The sequence below is a fragment of the Pan troglodytes genome, chromosome 7 (assembly GCF_028858775.2).
Source record: "Pan troglodytes isolate AG18354 chromosome 7, NHGRI_mPanTro3-v2.0_pri, whole genome shotgun sequence".
Taxonomy (NCBI): domain Eukaryota; kingdom Metazoa; phylum Chordata; class Mammalia; order Primates; family Hominidae; genus Pan; species Pan troglodytes.
This window is the reverse complement of record NC_072405.2, coordinates 119944272-119963180: the sequence shown is the minus strand read 5'-3', so window position 1 is coordinate 119963180 and position 18909 is coordinate 119944272.

Genomic DNA, 18909 nt, shown 5'->3' with positions numbered 1-18909 from the left:
AGGGTCTGGGCTGATAATATATTTTCAGAGTCATTAGGAGATGATGAGAATCATGGATTTGGTAAAATTACCAGGGAGTATGTAGCATAAAAAGAGAGAAGAACAAAGGAAGAGCTTTGGGAACACCAGCATGTAAAAGGAGAGCAGAGGAAGGAAGCACACCAAGAAAGAGTTTGAGGGGCAGCCTTGTGGATGCACACCCAGGCTCAGACAGAGGGCCTGTCTCCCCCTCTGCCAGCTGGTCTGGATACCCAGGCCTCAGCTCTGTCACAGCAGTGGCCAGATGGGAGTCTGAATCTGTGCCTACAAGCCCGTCATCACTACTGGAAAAAGAGTTGTGAGTGAAAGTGAACTGATGTGTCCTCTTTGTGTTGGAGAATGCATCCTTGTTTCCAGAGAAAGCAGGAGCACTGTTTGCAAGGAAGTCTTAGCAGCCACATGGGTTTTTAGCCCAGAGACACTTTCTCCTCCAGATGCATATGTAAAGAAGCTGGCAGGAGAATAGTCACCTCTCTTTTCTCATATATTATTGAACAATCTATGCACTTTTGCATACACACAAAAAATAATCATATTAGTCCAATTGGATTAGTTCAATGCATATCATTTGTAAACCTCCTGGGAAAGGATGGGGAGTAGTTTTCTTTGTTTTCAGAAAATCTGATTGAAGCAGATCATACATATGTTTACAAAGGATAAAGAGCCAGATTAATTTAAATAGGTGAAGCTACAGGGAGCATTAGTCACAGACATCATTCCTTAACAAAAGCCATCTGAAAAATTAGAATAAACCGTTGTCGAGGGGTAGTTGAAATTCATTAAAATATACCCTAATCTACAGTCCTTACATAATAAATCCCAAGGTAAATTTATTTATGAAATCAAATCCTGTGCTACTATCCTTTTATACTAAATCCCAGGGTAAATTTAGTTATAAAATCAAACTCTAGTAGGAGAAAAAATATTAAACATATTTAAAATTAAGGTTAAATTTAGTAAAAATAAAGTAGAATAGGTAACAGAAATAAAATCAAATATTCTGTCTGTTTTTTTCTATTTCTAAAAATAAAAACCACTTTTTAAATGAATCTCAATTTTAGTATTTGCTTTTAAATTAAGTAATACCTAAATATAAAAATGTTAATGTTAGAACTATGTTTATTCATAAATCATCTGGCCTCTTTGAATAGAGTCTAGTAAAACCAGAACCATGGAATCTTGTAGTTTCTGGGTCATTGGATAGGACCCTTAAATCTTTTATTACATAGGGATGTTCGTTGTATTGCTCCTTATTATAACTGCACTTAACTCATGTTTCAAATCTTCATGAAAAGAAAGATTTTTTTTTAAATCCAGGAACATATTGAATTCCATGTCCAATTATATTTTTTTTTCTGAGAACACAGATACAGAATATTTTTAACCCAACTAAACCAAAAAGTGCAATATCGCCAAATTTCAGGAAGGGAAGACAATGAATTTTCATCTACATTGGATGACATTTAAAATCTCTGTGTCCTCTCTGCCTTCCAAATAAATGTGGCTCACAACATGAAAAGAGGAATCAGAAATGAAATAAAGACTATGGGAAAAAATTGAGACAGGATGACAGGCTCATTAAAATGTGCAGAAAGCATTCCCAACTCCCTCGAGAAAGCTGTTATCATGAAATAATCACATTGACGAATATGGAAAGAGTGGACTCTGGCAGGGCCTTATATTGCACCCAAGAAGTTGGTGATTATATCCTGGAAATGTGACCCCATGAAAGCCTTGCTTCTTTGTTGCTTAATAGAGTTCACAGAAAATGCTTGTCTCCAAAATGAGATTTCTCCCCTATTCACTGTGCAGCCTGGCAGTCTTGACAGGATGAGCAGGGGGCCATTTCTCCTAATCAAGGGGGGATGCAAACCCCTGGGTGTGGAAGACTGTAAGCAATCAAGCTCAACTGTTGCAGGGAAGAGCCACTGCCCTCTGCTCCTTGTCAAATGGTCACAAAGGAAAGGTTAGGAAAGCTGCTAGAATTTGGTATAAATAAGGGATAATAGGTCAGAGAGATCTATTTTTCTCAGCAATTATCCCATTTCCACCTCTGAGGCTATGAGAAATACTTCCTTGCTGTCTATGCAGCCAATCTATATAGAGTATTTAGCTCTTAATTAAAATCTTTGTTAGCATTTCCATTTTCTCACCCTGTTGGTTCAAAAGTTGCATGTATACTTTAATCTGAAGACACAAGCAAGGCTTTCTAAATTGTTGCACTGATTAGAATGTCTTTCTGCTTGATGCAGCTGAACTGTGAGACAATGGGAATGGTAGTGGGAGTGAAATCAAATAGTATAGAAAGGAAAGAGTCTGAGGGAGGCCTTTAGAAAACTTCTTCAAATCTGGGTTTGCAGACAGGGATGCATTCCCAAACCCTGATAATTTCTGACTTAAATATAGTTAATTTATATTTTTAAATAAAAGCGCAAATAGCAAAAAATGCATACTCTATGATTTATTTAATATTTGCTAAACTATATATTTGTATACATTCATATACATATGAATATAAATGCATTAAAAAGATCAGAAAAAAAATTTTCTGCTACGAATAATGGCTACTTTTACAGTTGAATCATCTGGAGTGGGGTTACAGACAGGAATGAAGGATGGCTAACTCTTTAATCCCAAATATCATTTTCCAAAAATATTTCATTGTTGGAAAAGTTTCCACAAGCATATATTCATGTGTTGCCTGTATAAGCTAATGAGTACTTTTTAAAAGATGAAAAACCATGGTTAGTTCATGACCGTACTGGGATTGGCTGTGGAATAAAATTGCATCCTAGACTCAGGGGCTCCTGATACAGCTATAATCGAGGGGAAATCTAAAATAAAAACTCACCAGTGAGGGATGTGTCTCCTCCAAAGGGTCAGTAAGGTAAGGCCTATAGTGCATAAAGACCACTTTTTTTATCAAAACAATCATTTTCCCCCTGGAATCTCCCAAAATGTTCTGGAGGCCATACTAAAAGAGATCCTCAAATAATATGCCAACCCTAGCAAGCTGTGAAAATTGTGGCCCAAACTTGACATGCTGATTAAGTTACTAGTAGAATTGGTGTAATTTCCCTGTTGTGCATATACACTCTCTGCATTAGAGACTTTAGGAAAAAGGAACTCAGAAATGTCATGTTTCTTATACTGAAACTTTTACAATCCTGTACTAACACAATATACTGAACAGTTGAGGACATGTGGGAATTCAGGCACAGCTCACTTCCTAACATAAGACTAAAAACTGCCTAACAAATCTTACTTGGAAATGACAACATTTGGAAATGTGAACTAAGAAACCAAATGAAAATAGTCTTGATTGCGGATTTTCAGCCTGACAATTAAGCTCTGGATTTAGTGCTCCCTGGAGTCAGTAACTCCTACAGATCATTTTGTTTGTTAGAGGTAGACCTGACCTCAGTCCTGCACACAACAACTAGCAATGTCTAGGGTGGCACATGTGTCAGGAAATGTTAGTAACTAAAGCCAGGCATCTGGTTATTCACAACATCCTCTCTCCAATTTCAAGGGGTAGGTTCATTCCATGCCACGTGCAGCTTCTAGAACAGAGGGCCTAATTGGCCCAAATGTCTAAAATCCTTTTAGCTGAATCCATTATACTAATATCTGACAATTATGAGCTGTCTCATTTAATATGGTTGGATGCTGTCCCTTAAAGGCAATAATTACCAAAAAGAGTTAGCTGTATAAACCTGTTTCCCAGCATGCTGGTTGACAAGATACCCCACTGGTTATAATGCGACCATCAGGTAGAGCTTTTCATATTTAATATTGAAGAGATTATCTTTTGTAAATGGAAAACTGTAGACTCTCACTGTCAATCTTGCCTTGTACTCAGCTACATTTCCATTTCACAGAACATCTTGAATTTAGCTGAGGGAGGTAGTGGTCCCTAAAAATACAAAGCAAGAATAAGTCCAAAAGGAAGAGGGAAGACTAGTAAGAACCTTTCTGCTAAATCAATGACAGGAAGGTATCCTTTTGGCAATACTCCTTCAAAGAGTGACTTCTAAAACCCTAAGGTGAATTTTTGCTCTGTATCCATGGCAAGAATGTCAAGAGGAGTAGGGGTAGGAGGATTTCACTTCCAGGGGAAGAATTGTGTCTGCACTACATGAAACACCTTACATTGCAGAAAAGGTATAGAATTTAAAGCTGTAAGACACTGTTAGAAGTCAGAAAATCTGACCTACTGTGGAAATTTCCATCCAGATGGAAATTCAAACTCCATGTGATTACCCTTAATAATGGGTCGCTTGCAGCCTCAAGAAGCAAGTCTTTGCATTGTTGGATAACTCTCTTCCCATATTCTTCTGTCATGAGCCACAACCTGCAGCCTTTTAATTTCATCCCCCACTCTCCTCCCAGAGCAATATACTCCAGCTGATTTTGAACAATAAACCTCTTCCACTAAAATATAAAATCTCAAAAATCTCCCTTAAAAATGTTTAAATAATGTCATCGTTTTGTGAGGATTAAGATTTAAAAATTTTTAAATGATTTTTTCATTTTAAGGACATTATTAAGCATTCTATTAGAAAGTTTATTTTGTTATAATTGTGAATACAGAGCAAATATCTGCAGATAAATTGTTTTCTTCATTTATCAAGTTCTATTAAATGTGTTTAATCATGTAAGAGAATATATTCAAATTATAGTATATATGGTTTGATGAAAGAATGGATCGTGAGCTAAAGATTAAATTTTAAATACCTGTTTTAATGTCAAGAATACTACTTACTAGGCACTGGGATCCAATAATGAACAATATGTAGCACCAGTCCCAATCCCCAGAGATTCAGATTCAATTGTTCAGGAACGATGCACTGACATTGGTGTTTTTGAAAATCACCTCGGCATTCTATAGTACACTAGCTTGACACAACCAGTAGTTGGCCCACGTGGAGTATCTGTACTCTGAATGGACTGCAGGTTAAAATTATTCACACAGAGAATATTTGTAATACATACACTTGACAAAGAAGCCATATCCAGAATATATAAAGAACTCTTACAACATAAAAGGAAATAAGTCTACCCACCCCCTAAAAGTGCAAAATCTTGGACAGGCACTTCATAAAAGCAATGACCAGTAAAAACAAAACAAGACAAAAAAGCTCTTTTTCAGTAGTCATCATAGGAATGCAAATTAAAACACACTGTAACACCACCATACCCATCCAGAACGGCTAAAATGAAACCAAGTGTTGTCTAGAATGAAGAGCAACTGAACTCTCATATGCTGCCGATGATAATAAAACTAAGTATAAATTTTTGGGAAGATTGGAAGTATACTAATTAAAGCTGAATATATCTATAGTCATCAGCAATCTCCCTCCTAGGTATGTCTGCATTGGAAATATGTGCATATGTTCACCAAAAGACATGTAGAAGAATATTCATTTTACTTTCATCATAGCCCAAAACTGGAAGCAACCCAAATGTCCCTCAGTAGTAGAAAGGATAAATACACTTCGGTATATTCATACAGAGGGATACTATACAGCAATGAGAACGAACAAGTGATAGCTACATCCTAAAACATGAATGGATTGCACAAACTTGATATTGAGCAGAAATAGTGAGATACAAAAAGTACATTCTGTATGAGTCCATTTTATGAAATTCAAAAACAGGCAAAATGAATCCACAGTGTTGGAAGTCAGAATAGTGGTTAACTTTGGGAGAAGCAGTGACTGAAAGGGGCATAAGTGGGACTTCTGGGATGTGGTAATATTTTGTCTTTGATTTGGGGGCTGGTTACATGAGTTTAATCGCACTTATGATATTGTACTTTTCTGAATGTAGTCATACTTCAAAAACATTTTTTAAATTATTCATGACAGTAAATGTAATATTAATCTCTTATTAGGGCAGCATTTTATATTTACAAGCTGTTTTCATACATGCTATCCCATTCAGTTATCTCTTTAATTTATTAATTCACTCATTCATATCCCAAAATTTAGTATCTTATATACGCAGGGAATTGTTCTAGGTGATGCAAGCAACTCAAAGGTTAATAATACATGGTTATTAGCCTCTAAGAGCTTATAGAACTAAAAATTTGAAGACATGTCTGTAGTGCAGCTACAATAATTTATTGTTTAAAACAATGATAATTTATTGTGTCACCTGGGTACTGGGCATTGTACCTTAATATGTACATTACTGGCAGTCTCTCATATTTAATAACTTCAAGAAAAATATATTTTTAATGTCAGGCTTACTTTCTCCTTAAAACATTTAATGTTATATGAAGGAAAATATAATAAAATTTACTGGAGAAAAGAAAAGAAATTTGCCTCCTGAGGGGCAATGTGAAATGCAAATGTAAAAGCAACACAACAGCCTTCTATCTTCAGTGATTCCATTAACTAGTTCAGGGGATCAGATGATGAATTAAATTGACTTACAGACACAGGAATATTATATAACTGTAAATTCCATTCCAATATTTGTTTTAATTTGATTATTTCATGTCACAACACCTAAAAGGAACAGTGTACTAGTCAAAGCTTATTTCCCAAAATTCAACGAATTTCAACTTTTCAAATAAAATATCATGCTGAAAGAAATATGAGGAAATAAGTGAATTAATGCAGAAATGAAGAAGCAAGTAAGCATGTTCTCACTTATAAGTGGGAGCTAAACCTTGGGTTCTCACAGACATAAAAATGGAAAAATAGACACTGTGGACTACTAGATGGGGGAGGAATGGAAGGGAGCAAGGGTTGAAAAACTAACTCTTGGGTACTATGGTCAATACCTTGGTGACAGGATCAATCACACCACAAATCTCAGCATCATGCAATATACTGAGGTAATAAACCTGCACATACACCCCCAGATCTAAAATAAAAGTTGAAAAAAAATGGCAGAAAAAAAGAAATATGAGGAAAGCTGTAAAATATGACTATGAAGATGATAGTATGGTATAAGTATTTTGAAGAAAAGTATAAGTCTTCCATTTAATAAAAAGTGGGTTTAACAAATGCATAAATCTCCCCTGAGTGGGTTTCAAAAAATGTGACAATTTGCAAGTTTTATAGCATTTTAAATGACACTTTCAAAAGTATATGAATATATTTTACAAGATAAATCCTGTAAAACCCATGGAATTTCAGATTCCCAATTCTGTACCTTTTACTGGATATTTGAGTGGTTCTATTTGTTCTGTTGCTAACATTTCATTGATTTTACCCATGTTTGGTCCATTCTTAAAGTATACATTTTCTACTGTGAGTTTAGTCCAATACCTTGAAACAAAATGGTAGTCTATAAACATCATATGAAGTCATCTGCTGTAACTACATCATTTACTCGGATTGTATTATGTGATGTTTCAGGCACTGTGCTAGTCACAGATAAAGCCACTGAATAGCTGTAGGTACCTTCTATAGGGGCAGGGCAACTTGGAGCCATCATGCCTTGGAGGGGCACTCTTAAGGCCTGAGAGGCAAGAACACAAAGTTCCATGCACTGTGCTTAGTACAGGAACACAAAAACTGAGGGGTCCTGCTTCAGAAAAGCTCACAGTCACTGGAAGTGAGTGGCATACAAATGCATGAATATGTGTGGGATAAGTATATTATTTAAAAATATTATTTAAAAGGTATAATAGAAATCAGAAAGATTTCCAAGAAGCAACACTAGAACTGTTGGTGAAGGCAGACAAGGCCATTCACGGCAGAGAAAACTGCATATGAAAAGTGTAGGGGAAGTTATCCACTCTCTCTTTGGAAGCTCCTGTTTCAGATCATCAACAGGGACTACGGAAACTGAAACATGACTGAAAAATATGTCAGATAATATGATTTTAAAAGAATAATGAAACTTGGAGAGTAATTTCATCCACTCGTTGATTCACTCAACCGAATAACAATGTTTGAATGTCTTTGATTGTCAAGCCTTGTGCTAGACAGTGGGTATACCAGGATAAAAACAAAGTCCCCAAAAATCTTATTGTCTAGCAGAGGTGGCAAAGATAGAATTACTGCAATATGATGCACTAAGTCCTATGATACAGTTAATATCAGGGTGTCAAGGAAGACTTCCTAAAGAAGAGGACGTCTTGAAGAATTCGTAAGAGCTCTCTCACCGTTTTGTGGGAGAAGATGTGGCATGGCTGAGAATTTGGAAGTAATTCAATATGGCTGGAGCGTATATTGTGAGGTTAGGAAGAGTGGAACGTTGAGCCTGGTGAGATAGACAAGAAAACTAATGAAAATCCATGTTAAAATGTCTGGATTTTATTCAAAATATAAATTTCTCTGACTTCAAATAATTTCAAGTGCTGCATCCAAGAATCTGCAGCAGAAAATGCAAGATGACGTAGAATGCCAAATAACCCATATGAATTCAGCCTCATGTTTGCCCATATACGATCAAAGATTCTGGTTAAAAATAAACTGGTTTAGACCCAATCCTAAAAATATAGGAGACCTCTTACTGATCGGGCAGATGTAACTCCAAATGTTTACATCAAATTTATTTTGTCTGTTGCAGGAGTTGTTTTTGATAAATCATCTCAAGAAAGTCTACAAAGATCACATTAAGGGATTTAGACAAATCTAACTCTATACCACATTAATTTAAAACAATACAAGTAAAACCTATAAATCTTTTAAAATCATGGATGAGTAAAATAAAGAATTACCACACTCAACAGGAACAGTATTTTGCTTTCACTACAAAATAGTTAGGGATGACTATCTTTTAATAACCATGCCCTCTAACTATTTGATTATATGATTCCTGGTTAAGGGAATAGTCATAGTGAAGATTGTAAGAAAAAACATTTAAATATTCTATCCCTTTTTCTAGCCACATTTCCACATATTTAATTTCTTTCATACTCTTAGGATGCTGGAAAAAAATCTACAACTGAGTGGTTTCAAAACACCACACATTTACGATATGCAGCCTCAGCTGGCCTAGGCTCCATGCCCTGACCAGAATGCCTTAGTCAGCTCCTTTTCTTACTTCCCTCAGCAGCTTTGCCAAACTTTCACCTCTTTACCCAAGTCTTTTTATTCATTTGCACCAAATTGCCTTGCTCTTCTTCACTGGATGTAGGAAATGAGTGTGAGAGGTTACATTTGCAGTCACCTAAAGACTGCAAGAACAGCAGACAGCCAGGGAAAACCACATTTAAGGAATAAGTGGATGGTGATTTGCCCTTAGAAAAGACTGAAAAAGGAGAGGATAGAAAATTAGAAGGTAACCAGAAGTTTTATTATTACAAAACCAAAGGAAAAAAATATTTTTAAGAAAGAAGTAGAAAGCAGAACCAAAGGCTGCAATGAGATTAAGTGAGTTAAGGGCCGAAAGTGTTCACCGAATGTGGCAATGTTGTGATCACAGAAAGTAGTGAATTTATTTTAAATACTTTCAACTGAGTGATAAGAATAGAAACCAGTTTTTAATTGGCTAAGCAACAAATAAGGGTAACAAAAGAGGAAAGGCAACGTGATACTACTCTTTCAAGAAGGTTGTTGTGAAACAAGGTGATGTCATGACTGATGAGAGGAATGGAGAACTAAAGGAAGGTTATGGATATGGCAATGGTGGTGATTGTGGTAAAGCTGGCGAAGTAGATAGCAGAGTTGATGTTGGAGGTGATAGTGGAGGTGGTATAGGTGGAGATGGTAGCAGCAGTGGTGGTCTTGGAGGTGATAAAGGTAGTGGGAATGAACATGGTGGAGGTGGTGGAGGTACAGTGGTCACGGGGTGGTGATGGTTTAAATGATGATGAAGGTGGTCAAAGTGATGACAGTTAAGGCAAAGGTAATGGAAATAGTAAAGGCGGAGGTGATGGTGGTAGTGGTGGTGATGGTAGTAATGATAGTAGAAATGAAAATAGTAGTTTAAAATATAGGAAACTCTTGAGTATGTTTAGCCACTAAGGTAAAAAAGCCAGTAAGAGAGACGGAATAGAGAAAAAGAATAATTGAGTAGGCCCCAGAGGAAAATAGACAAAGAAGTTACAGCACAGATAGAAGAACTAAACTGCAAAACCATCTTCCATAGTTAAAATTCCCATACCAAACTACCTGCAGCCCTCCAAATGTATCATGGGGTCCTCTGCCTGCTGCTCTGCCTTTGTACATGGTGCTATATCCTCTATCTAGGACACCTTTCTCCCTGTCATGTCACCATATAACTCCTACTCTTTCTTCAAAATAGAACTCAGAATCTACCTCTTCCAGGAAGCCTTTCTAATTCTCTCTCCCAGTTTAATTAGGATGCCTGTTCTCTGGGCTTTCAGAATACATTGCACATGGTCCATCACAGGACTTTTCATACTATATTGTAATTGTTTCCATCTCCACTAGAATCTAAGATTCATGAAAGTGAATACTGTGCTGTGTTTCATTATGTTTTCATTTATTCATTTAACAAAACTGATGTATCACTATTCCTAATTATAAAAACCTATTGAGCATTTATCATATGCCAAGCAATGGTGGGAAAATTTCAACCCATGACCTGTTTTTATAAATAAAGTTTCAGTGGAACACAGTCACACCTATTCATTTTCATATTGTCTATGGCTACTTTTACCCTGCAATTATGAGGTGAGTATTTGTTACAGAGACTGTGTGCTCAGATCCTAAAATGTTTACCATCTGACTCTTTACAGAAAAAGTTTGACAATTCACGGTTTAACCAATAAAGATGTAATAATGACTCAAAAAAAACCACCAGCAGTTATAACATAACATGATATGTATTTTGGTAGTGGAAAATAAAGTGCTATGGTAGCATATAAGAGAAGAACTTAATCTACACTTTGGGATATCAGATGTGTTCCTAGCATCTAGCACTCTCTAGCATATTACTAGATGCTCTATAAGTGGACCAACTTTTTTCAAATGGGAAAGTTCACTTAGGACATGAAATACTTGACTAAGATGCTAAGGGAGATGATGAGACACCATTCCAAAAAACTGTTAGTATTTCTACCACAAGGGAACTAAATTAGGATCTCATTTAGTTATAACAAACAGTTCATTGTAAAGCTAAGTCATCCAGATATTTTAAGTTTGTGTGCTGTTCCAAATAAATAAGACCCATCTTGGGTCTCCCAGTGGGAACTCTGGTTCTGGTGCCTGGACCAGAGAGGGCAACTTTAACACTTGTTGACAGCTGGAAGACCTACATAATCTTCATATTGTTCTTTAAAATCCTTTGAGAAGCTTTTATTGTGAATTTTTATGTTAAAGTGTATCCTAAAAATGTGACCTTGAAACCCCCTTGGTTTCTCTTTATTTTACAAATACATCTACCCACCCATCTCCACACACACATTTTATGGCCTATATCATCTAACATATAACATGTACATCTATATATATACACATCCCATATTTCCTTCACACATATACTATACAGTTGATCCTTCAACAACTAGGAAGTTAAGGGTGCCAGCCCCCCGTGCAGTCAAAAATGTATGTATAACTTTTGGCTCCCCTAGACTAACTACTAATAGCCTACTGTTGGTTAGGAGCCTTATAAGTAACCTAAATAGTTGATTAACACATATTTTTTGTGTAATATGTATTCCATACTGTATTTTACAATGAAGTAAGCTAGAGAAAAGAAAATGTTATTAGTAAAATCATAAAGAAGAGAAAATACATTTACTATTCATTATGTAGAAGTAGATCATTACAAAGGTCTTCATCTTCGTCATCTTCACATTTAGTTGGCTGAGAAGGAGGAGGAGGGATTGGTCTTGCTATCTCAGGGGTGGCAGAGGCAGAAGAAAAACATGTATAAGTGGACCTGCACAGTTCAAACCCATGTCGTTCGAGAGTCATCTGTAATCTCATATTTTTAAGAAATATGTATATAACTCAAATCGAATACATGCAAACTTCTAGATTTATTCATCAGAGATGGCAGATAGAGTTTCATAGAAGGGTCAATGCCAGTTAGTTACAGGGGTTGCCTGTGGTGCTGTGTTGAGAAAGCTTGTGAGGCCACCTTTGACTGCATAAGAACTAGAACTATAATTCACTATTGCTGTTTGCTTTGGATACCAGAGGTGAAATGGTGGACATCAGTCAACTTATTTGCCATCTCATTCCTTAAGGATATCACACATTGACAGATTTCTTAAACGTAATGTACTCTTGCCCCAAGCTTATCACAAGACAGTGATTAGCTCTCCTAAGAACTGAGGCAGGTGAAAAAGTTTGTGATGTTTACCACCTTGATGAAGAGGATAAGTAAGAGTAATAATAACTTAGGTTTGAAGAGCACTTCATTAATTTCAAAGTATCCTTATGGGTTTTATCTCACTGAATCTCTGCAACTTTCTCTATTCTACAGATTACAAAGCTGAAGTCAGTAGGGCTTAGTGAAGTCAGTGGGGCTTAGTAACTCATCTGTGATTATGTGGAATTCTTGACAGAGATAAAACACAGGTTCTGACTCCTAAATGTGACTCCTGACCTTAAGGGACAGAAGACAGTCTCCCAGGAATTGGAGGTAGCTCACTGCTCTGAGGTGAGAGTGATTATGTTTCATCACATATTTTTTTAACACATTCATGTAGTCAATATTCATTGAGTGCCTACTACATTCATTAAGTGCCTACTGTATGCAAGGAATAATCACAGAGATTATGAGACTTGTTTCAAAGTTTTTACAAGATGTTTTGGAGAAAAATACAAGACAAGAACTTAATAAAACATTAGAAATATCAAAACAAACCGTCAATAACAAATATAACCATCACTTTCCATGGGCCAGGCAGTGACAGAGATATAAATAAGAAAAAAACAAAATGCCTAATGCTAAGGAGCTCACAGAAATTTTTTCTTAATTCTCTGAATTAATTACCTTAATTCTCAGTCTTTTCAATAATTTGGTGTCCATACAATCACCTGGGAAGTGTGTTGAAATTGAGGATTTGATTTATTTGATGGAGGGTAGGCTCCAAAATTTATCTAATGCACGTGGTATTGTTCTATGACCCTCACTGTAAAATACATTATGAACTCATTCAAAGAGCCACACTGGTTGTATAAAATGTAGGAACTGGTTTACTGGTTCCTGATTTGCTGGTCTCCAGTCTAGTCCTCAAAATTCAGTGCCAGTGTGTAAACTCAAAGCATTAGTCTCATAAAACTCAACCATTTGTGATGCTGTTCTACAGTGGTAACTTTTACAATTATAAAAATCAAATCACCAGGCACATTTTGGAACCAGGTAGCTGGGAGGGCCACCAAGTTTAACATGGTTATACCGAGTTAAAGAAAAGCCACAGCTGGCCTTCTTTTCGCGGTTGCCATTCATCTCTCTGTATCTTTACCTATAATATTTATATCTTCTATATCTTTCTTTATGTATATGTGTATAATCACACTGTGAAAAAATACATTGGTGCTTTAACATTGTTCAATACCTTTTGCATAACCTTTATAACTATAGATGACCTACCATATAATGCCCTGATCACAGGTCTACACACATATATGCATCATCAACAAACTGGGGGTGGGGGGCTGCCCTAAGCCTTTCATATCCATAACTTTCAAACTCACTAATTTGCTACTGAGTTTTCCCTTAACAATTGCCTTAATAGCCTTGATTTATTGTGCATTGTTATCTTGATTCGCTGTGCATAAAATTGTTAAAGACATTCATTTCAATTTGATATGAACTTACTCCTTTGCATGAAGACACGACAATGTCTAAGCGCATCTACATTGCGACAGAAGCTGTATAGTATGGCCTTGTTATTATGAAGCTGTTAAAATAATGTGTAGCGGAATAGCCACTAATAGGTATAATTACATGTAATGTTTGGTGGGAAAATCAAGCTGCAAAACAGGGAATCTCATTTAAAAATATATGTATGTCATTAGAATATATACATATGTCATATAGATAAAATTTATATTCATAGAAAAATGTAGAAAAAATTATAATTATGGTTACGGCAGAGAATGTGATTTTTATTTTCTATTTTTTATCTTACATTTTCTATGCTTTCTATAATGTATATAGTCTTGTGACAAAAAATACTATTTACCATAGTATATTCAGTAACTTTCCATTTTACTTTAAAAGTTGTATGAAAAAGGCTGGGCACGGTGGCTCACACCTGTAATCCCAGCCCTTTGGGAGGCAGAGGTGGGCAGATCACTTGAGGTTAGGAGTTCAAGACCAGCCTGGCTAACATGGTAAAACCCTGTCTCTACTAAAAATACAAAAATTAGCCAGGCGTAGTGGTGGGCACCTGTAATCCCAGCTACTTGGGAGGCTGAGGCAGGAAAATCCCTTGAGCCCAGGAGGAAGAGGTTGCAGTGAGCTGAGAATGGCCACTGTGCTCCAGCCTGGGTGATAGAGTGAGACTTCCCTACCCGCATCACCCCCCCAAAAAAAGTTACATGGAAAAGATACATATTATTAGTATCTATCTTTGAGTGAGAGATTACAAAGGATTTTTTCTTCTTTATGCTTTTCTGCATTTTAAAACTTTCCATAATGTACTTGTTTTTCTTTACGTTAGAAAAATCAAATACAACTATAAGGCAAACTCAGTGCCAATTGATAGAAATTATTCTCTAAAGGTAGAACATAAAGTCACCGTGAAACCTGGGTGTTCCGGGGCATTAGAGGGCCTTTTTGATCATAGACCTTGAGGAAGACAATACTGAAAATCTGTAATATTTGGCTTCATTATTTCCTCTCTAAATTCAAAGTTTGTTTTACCTGAGAAGAACTTACAGTAACTGCTACCACAGCACTAAATAAAGATTATGGGAGTTATATTTTCTAACATGCCATAAAAAATTACACGATAAGCAAAAACTGGCACTCTAGATAATTTTGATGAGAAAATCTAAATTGAGTGATGGTTTGCACACATATCTTAAAAAACAGACATATGAAGAAGCCATTATCAAGTTCAGCTCAGAAGTTGGGGTTATTTGGACACATAACACACTAATAAAAGCATGTTCCTCCAGAGGAGCCGCAAGTCGCGTCTCATCAGCAATCACTGAAATGGATTTGAGGCACATTTGTGGGCATTAACACAAGGAATAGAAGTGTGGCCATAAACACCTTCATTTTGTGATGGCAGACATATGATTAAAGCCTCAAAACGGGAAAAGATTCACTCTCCTCTTTGACAAGATCCGTTGCTATGGTGATGGTCTGCTCAGCCCTGGCTGAGCGCCTTCAGGTGGCTTCAGTTTTGGAAGACAAGCTAGGTCATGTTTGAACCACCTTGCTTACACAGCAACCGGACAACAGAAAATCGCTTACATTCAGGAATGAATTATTCACTTAAAAATTCCATTGCTGTAAAATTTTCTATGTGATGAAGACTGAAATGTTTACCTCCAGTGTGGAAATTTCTGAGCTCCAGGCTTCCACTCACCAACTCCATCTCCCATTTTAACTTCTTTAAAACAGTGATTAGTGCCTGAAATGACCTTGTTTTCTCGCACTCCTTTTATCTAACTCTCTCTATTAGAACATCATTTATTTGAAGGCAAATATACTATTTTGTTCATCACTATAGTCCTAGCATCTAAAACTGTGCCTGACATATAATAGCCACTCAATAAATTTTAATTGACTGACGCTGCCTGTTCTCATGATACCATTTTTTTTTTTTTTTTTTTTTTTTTTGAGACAGAGTTTCACTCTTGTCGACCAGGCTGGAGTGCAGTGGCGTGATCTTGGCTCACTGCAACCTTCGCCTCCCGGGTTCAAGCGATTCTCCTGCCTCAGCCTCCCGAGTAGCTGGGACTACAGGCATGCACCTCCACGCCCAGCTAATTTTTTGTATTTTTAGTAGAGACGGGGTTTCTCCATGTCGGTCCAGCTGGTCTCGAATTCCCTACCTCAGATGATCTGCCCGCCTCGGCCTCCCGAAGGGCCGAAATCACAGGCATGAGCCAACATCCCCAGCTCCACTTTCTTATTTTAGAATTTTCAACAATATTCTTAAGAATGTAATGTGATTGTAGACAGTTTACTTTCTCTGGGCATTTGTTTCCTCATTTACAAAACAGGGGAAATTAACTAATCTATACATTTCTTATCTATGCTAAAATTTCATGACTCTTATGTGTGCAAAGCTTACCTGAATTATAAAATATTCATTTTCCACTTCATTCACTGTGTTTCTAATGAGTTCTTTTCTTATTTTCATGTACAATAATGTATACATAGTTACAGCTCACAAAGCACTTTTGTTTCCACTATTTCCTTTGACACTTACTTCAAATTCCCAAAGAACGATAGTACTTACTATTTCTGTTTTCCAGATAAGGATTAGAAGCTCAGAGAGGGTATACGACTTCAGCGTGCATCTCATTTCACTAAATGTGTCTGTTATGAATAAAAGTTGTTCGGGTGGGGCGCAGTGGCTCACGCCTGTAATCTCAGCACTTTGGGAGGCTGAGGCGGGTGGATATCAAGGTCAGGAGATCGAGACCATCCTGGCCAACATGGTGAAACCTTGTCTCTACTAAAAATACAAAAATTAGCTGGGCGTGGTGGTGCGAGCCTGTAATCCCAGCTACCCGGAGGCCGAGGCAGGAGAATTGCTCGAACCCGGGAGGCGGAGGTTGCAGTGAGCCAAGATCGTGCCACTGCACCCCAGCCTGGCCAAAGCGCGAGACTCCGTCTTAGAAAAGAAAAAATAAAAAAGTTGTTGACTAATATTTTAATACTTGTAAAATCATGATGTAGACCCAGGAATTTTAATAAGTAATCTTTTTTCAAAATAAGTTTTCAATAAATATTAGTCAGCATATGTGTGGTTTAAGGGAGTCTAACACTACTGCATGTTTAATACACAAAAGACCTACTGTATTCCCAGCACATGACCAAATCTACTCCCCCTACATCCTGCAGTAGCATCTAATATTTCTCCCATTGGACTTATTCCTTTGAGTGAAAGCATTGCCTCCAGAAAGCCTCTACAGTGGGTAGGAATACAAAATAATCATAAGTATTTAGCTTCAAATCCCCATTGGACAATTTAATAGCTTTGTGATTGTCAACAAGTCATGGTCTCCTTTTTTGCATCAGCAAAGTGTATAGGAATAACTACTTTCTTAAGAAAAATGTAATAATTAAATTAGACAACATAAATTCGTGCTTAGTTTACAGTATATACTCAGCAAATGTGAATTCCTCCCCATTCTGTTACCTTGGAGGAGTAACATATCAATCTATTCACACTTTAGTGAACAAGTCTTAAGGAAATACAGAGAGAGAAAGGAAAGATAAGATAGTCTTGGAATATGGTACTGGATATAGATTACTGAATAAGTAAATTATAGATAGATCTTAAATATTAATTCTATTAATTATTAATAAAATATTAACAATATTATTATTTATTATATTAATTATATATGGCTAATAAAATCAATAATTATTAATATTATTCATATTTTTGATAGAAGCAATGAAAACTGAACTTTAAGTATTTTTAGAACAAGAAAATTACACCTTAACTCTAGATAAGAAAGGCTAGCATTTCTTTGCAATCACTTTAACTGAATTTGTTTTCCTTTAACTTTGGATTTCTTATATGAGCATGTGGCTTCTGGGCATCATTTGACCCCTCCAACTTGTGAGCTGCTTATTTAGCACCCTTCTCAGGTCTTAGGAAGTTAAAAGAGGGAATTTCCTTTAGTCTAATTCAAATCTAAAATCTAGGGGAAAACAAGTAGGAATAGGGAAGGTTTGTAGTTGTTGTTGTTGTGTTGTGTTGTGTTGGGTTGGGTTGTGTTGTGTTGTGTTGTGTTGTATTGATAGCCATGAGGAATAAGTCCTGGTTTGGAAACATATGGGTTTTGGGAAGAAGTTGGGAGTCAAAAAGGAGAAAAAACTGAAACCCAAAACTAAGGAAGCATGACTGATATAACATCTAAAAACCTGGATTAGATCATCTTTTAAAGTCCCACAATCTCCACTCCACTCTGCAATCTGCAATTGCATAAACTCCCCAATTTAAACCTTCCTCCTAAATGATTTCTACAACTGTTTCTACAATTACATTGTATTCTTGGAATTCCAGCAAAATTTGAGTTCGATTATTTGTGCTTTGATATTCATTGAGAGGTATTTACTATATTCTCAGTTTCAGAAGGTCCTCTTATAGAAGATACATCGTGGAGGAAGTATGTAGACAAAGAGCAAGAAAGAAAGCGCCTACATATGAGCCTCCTCCTTTTATTCCACAGTACAGTCAGGACTGTGGCCAGTCTGATGAAAACCAAAAACAAGATTTTTCCCTTTCCTCTTTCTATCTTCTAGTCCACTTGACCATTCCCGCTCAGGAACTCCATGTCTGCCCTTTCCTCTTCCCTATTTTACCACCCTCACCCCTACCCCTCCCACCTCTCTCACATATACACTCTCGGTGCCCTTAAGTCTTCAGAATAAAAATAGAATGACATTTCTTTCCAGATAGGTAGCAATCCCCATTCTAAAGGAAACTGTTTACATGCAAGGGCATGAGACTGGTTATCTTTAACCTAATAGTCTTACATTTTCATAGCACTTTGTGTACACTTTTTTTTTTAGCTTCACAAATGATCTTATAAATAACTAGTTGGAATTCAATAAAAACAATCCAGGAATACCTGATGCAGAGGTCCTGGAAGCCTGGATTATGGATAGAAGGAAGACAGAAAGCCGAGTTCCTAGAGCATAGTTCGAAGAGAACATAAGCTAATCTGGTGAAGGAAATATTGAGCAGAGAGCAGTTTTGACCAAAGCCAAAGGAGGGCACTTATATCCCTTTAAGGCCAAAGGAGGATTAAACTCAATGGTTGGACTTTGAATAGAGGTAGAAGG